The sequence below is a fragment of the Eleginops maclovinus genome, chromosome 12 (assembly GCF_036324505.1).
Source record: "Eleginops maclovinus isolate JMC-PN-2008 ecotype Puerto Natales chromosome 12, JC_Emac_rtc_rv5, whole genome shotgun sequence".
Classification (NCBI taxonomy): domain Eukaryota; kingdom Metazoa; phylum Chordata; class Actinopteri; order Perciformes; family Eleginopidae; genus Eleginops; species Eleginops maclovinus.
The window spans coordinates 11,017,665-11,022,451 of record NC_086360.1 but is presented as its reverse complement, the minus strand read 5'-3'; positions in this window follow the sequence as shown (position 1 = coordinate 11,022,451).

Sequence of the window (4,787 nt, the reverse complement as noted above, 5' to 3'; positions counted from 1 at the left end):
TTGAGCTTTGTTTATGCTTTTACATTTTCTGATCACCTGTCATGTTATCTCACTCATTAATAAATGTAATGCAAAGGTTGTGAAATTTAAACAACAGGTAGAACCTATCCAAGAAAGTGTAAAAGTGCAGTTCTAAGCCATGAACCATATTTGTTACAGTCAACCAGCATACAGCACACTTCATAAATCTGCTGCTCCACACAGTCTAGGAAAAGTTGAAGACACAGCAGGGGATGACACAGGAGAGAGGCTCTGGTGGGATGTGATTCTAGTCCATTGGGTATACTGACACATGGGACTTTAGTTACTATCTTTAGCAACAGAAGTCCCATTTTGTACGATGCGCTGGTTGTGCAGCTGCTCCACACTGGCCATATCCTGAGGGTGCTTCGGGAAAACTCATGTTGTGTTCTCTTTTTTAGCAGATAGGCACAAGAAACAGTCTGATGACTACTGAAGGACATGTTGTTTAGTGCAACCTGATTTGGTTCTGCTCTATAAAGCCCAAATTGTCTCAAGTGTAGGATAGATGCATTAGCACAACGGCTACAGAGGTTAGCGCTGTGCAGTAAGCGAAGCCTTGCATACAGTATGTCCTGAAATTCTAATTACTTAACTCTCCTCCACTCCACTCCTGGCTGAACAAGTGGCCGCGCTCTCACATCAAAGCCGCCATTGAGAGGATGCATTTTGCAAACAACAAACCTCGTGACCTTCCCTCCACCTCTCACTCTGCCTTCCTCTTTCACTCTTATTTTCAAGCTCTCATCCCTCTTTTTCCTCTCTCACTCTCATCTGGCTCTCATGTCCTGTATCTGTCTCGCTCGCTACATATTGTTCTGTTCTCTAATACTGTTGCTTAACCTCTCTTTCTCTATTCATCCTCTCTATCATTGTCTGAAGCTTTCATCTCTTTTCACTCAAGTCTTTCATTGACCTTATCGTGTACTAGCCAGAGGCTTGAGGCTGGATGTTGCCATTAAGAGGAAACCATTTTTAAGGTTTACAGAAACAACAATACCCAGGAAACACATGTAGACACATCCTAGCAAGTCTTTTATCTCTATATATGATAAAGATCAAACAATTCCAATAAAAAGTGAAAAGTTGCTGCCATGTCTGATTGCAGATAAGAGGCAAAGAGTTTTGCAAAAAAGAAGGACAAGGGATATGATGATAGGAAACATCTGATGCCACAGAAAGCCTTGTTTGCTCTTCCTCTGTAAATCTATGAAATATTTGTGATTATACCTATTAGCATACTAGAGTCTGACTCTTCACCACAAGAGCAAGGGTTTCAAGCCACAGAGACAGATATAATATGCGGGAGATGGCAATTCCAAGAGAAAAGACAGATTTATCACAAAGATGGCAAACAGTGAGGCAGGGTATGGTGAGAGGAAGAAGAAGAACCTTCAAAAATATAATTTTGGGGATTAGGAAAAAGGTAAATATGGAGAAGGAATTAAACAGGTGAGCAGGGGACAGCATTAAGAAGAACAGATGAAAGATGTGGAGAATAAATAGGGAACGGATCAAATTAAGTGTGGATTTGTTAAGTCAAGTCCCTCGTTCAGATGGTCCAAGAAATGCTGAGATGACAGTTTTCACTCGAAAGAGGGTAAAGGAAAGGCAGAGGGAGAGAATAAAAAGTGTGTAAGGGGGAAAAATGTCACTGTCAGTCACTGAAAGGGGGAACTGAGGGGGGAAGTGGGGGGGGGATATAGGAAGAAACTTAAAGAGAGGAGCAGGTGAAATTGGAGCTGGAAGAGATGGATGAGATGCTGAGAGGGGCAAAAGTGAAAAGAGGAACAAGAAGAGATTAGCTAAGCAGAAAGGGACACTACCCCTCCTTCCCAACCCCAACATCTTTTGGAGGTTTATGTAAGATGTAAAACTTTTCTGGAAAAACATTGAGTGTTCTGGTTTAAAGGTAAGACAGTAGGCAAGTACTCACGTCACAAGTGATTAAAACCATCTAAAAAAGAAGATGAAAACCTTGCAATAGCCCTTCCAAAGAAGAGCAAACAGGGTTATTGGTTGAATTTTCAATTAGCATATTGTAACATGATTAGTTTTTGCATGACAGTAGTGGAAACATAGCATTGATTCACAGTTTCTTGTGCCACCTGGTTGACAAATTGGCTCCAACTTATGCAGCAGATAGGTGAGAGATAGAAAGAGTATGAGAGGCAGTGCCAGAGAGGTGATTCTGTTTGAATTTATTTTGCCGAAAAAGACAATTTCATCAAAAAACAAAGAGAAGGAATAGAGAAACTGATTTAACTTAGAGAGAAAGATGGTGTGAAAAGGAGATAAAAGTCTGAGAAATATGAGAACGTGGTGAAAGAGAGAGAAAGAGAGAGAGCTTACATTGATCTGGGGAGTTAAACAATGAAAGATAGATAAGTTGTGGAACAGGCCATGTAATGTGTGGAAGGTATGGACAAGGTGATCATTCAAGCATTGCCCCAGACATTATTGGATAACTGGATTTCTTAACAAGTAATAAGGCAGCTGAACCTAAAGAGAAATGGAGCAGAGAGGCCAACAGAGGGATTTTCACGCTTTGCTTCAGCGAGTCATTCAAAAAGTCAATTTAGAATGATGCAGGAAAAGGCAGGGGGTATTTTCTTTTAAGCCCTTTGTGAGTGGGAATATAGACGGGAAAAACTGAACAAACCTAAAACTGCAAGTGAAACTGCACGGATATCATAGCAGTTCTCACCGAAAGCATTTGTGAGTTGTCTTGAGGCTTGGGTGTCACATTGATTGTTGCCATATCCTCAAAAGAAGTGCTCCTTTCTTGTCGAATTATGTCATGCACTGATTGATGTGTGAACTTGTTGGGCTAGAGGTCTGCAGGGTTCACGGGAAAGGCTGTGTGATCACTGAACTTATTTGGATTACACTCCAGTCATTTCTGTATGATAGCCTTTGGTCATTTCCCTTGGTTTGGATTAGAAATTCCCTGATTTCTATCATCAACAAGTTCTCCATTTCCGTAGTTGTTCATTCCCTCTAGAACACCAACATTTCTCACCTGCAGCTAATGAGTTTTCAAGTGTCAAATATGCATTCCTCTGACCAAACAACAAGTGATCTCGCTGTAGGGTTAAGTATCGTCTTGTCGCTTTTGGTGTTTGTCAAATGAAGCCATGTTGACTCTAAAAGGAGTCCATATGAAGAAGAACAGCTTTTAGCCCATAAGGCAGCATCTTTGGCGACAGAATAATATAAAACTCAGTGGTATTTGACTCCAGCGAAACCTTTAACCAAACCAGCTGAGGTGGTTTTGACTCTGGTGTGCATTACATCCGACTAGTTTAGCTGACTGCAAGCTGATTCTGCATTACTTCTGATTGGCAGGATTGACCGTATGCTTCGGGCAAATATTACATCTCATTGGTGTAGACGACTACAGGTTCTTTATTTACTATGGCGCCCAATTATTGAATGTGAGATTATGCAGCAGGGCTACATTACAGTTGAATGGCAATACGATGATGTCAATTTACCTCAGGCTATGCTGTAAGAGGAAACAGACTGCTGGAATTACAGTTAAGCATGGCGTCTTTGACCAATCGTTTCTCTTAACATATCGGAACCTCTCCCTCTTCTTCTTACAGTTTGATATTTATTGTTCTTACAATATTTGGGACAGTTTCCATTAAATACCTGGTTGCAGTTCATTAATTACATTATCTTCTTCAATCCGAAAGGGAGAGAGCAGGACTTTTGTCCGGGAACATAGTGATGGGAAATCACAACAGTGTACATCACATCTCACTTTCTCTCTCATTCTGTCATGTGCACTCTTTACTTCTCTCTCTCAGGTTCAAGTGTCTCTTGTTGTTGCCTTTTTTTTTGTGTTGCTTTTCCTCTCTTTACCTCATCATATTTCGTTTCCTCTCTGACACAACTAAAGAAGCGGCAGCCAGGGAAGAACATGAACAGAGCAGAAAGATGAAGGGCAGCAATGGAAAAGAGAAGTGGATGATAAAAGAAAATTGTACGCAGGAGGCTAAAAGAGGAACCAGTAAGTTAAAGTAGATAAAGTAGTGTGGATGGGCAAAGAGTATGCGAGGATAAAAGACAAAGAAAAGAAAGTAGAGACATGGTGTTTGACAAAAATAACGGTAAAGAGAGGATAAGCCATCACTGTGTGTGGGTGTTTGTGTCTATTGATGGTTATACATAAATGCAATTGAGCACTGTGATAAAGTTAACTTAGCTGCAAGACTGAGAAGAGAGGAAGCATGTGAGTCAGGTGTTTTATTTTTTGTAAGAGCAAATGTCTCCTTATGAGTGTGTAAATGGTGCATGCATACGAAGATGAGATAAAAAGCCTTTAAAAGCCATATTAGCGAGTGCCTTGAAAGCCAAGTCGCAGCTTCTATACTCCTTTATAACCACACACACCCACAATCCAGACATACTCACACACATTAAGTGCGTTATTCGGCTTTAATCACACTGTCTGTGTGTGATTGTGTGTGTGTGTGTGTGTGTGTGTGCTTTTGCAAGGGAGCTTAATGTTGATAATGACGCACTCTTCCACAGTAATAGATCTGTCATTCAACACAATTAAAGCAAGCCGCTCAAACTTGATAACACACACTCTCAAGAATCTTCTTTGTCTGTCTTTCCTCATGATACACACCCACACACAAACAGTGGAAAGCAGCATCAATGTGCCATTATCAAGTCATCACATTTCCAAATTGACGAGTATGTTTGCCTCGCTGTCACATTTACTTTAATTGGCATGCGCAAATTACACTCCC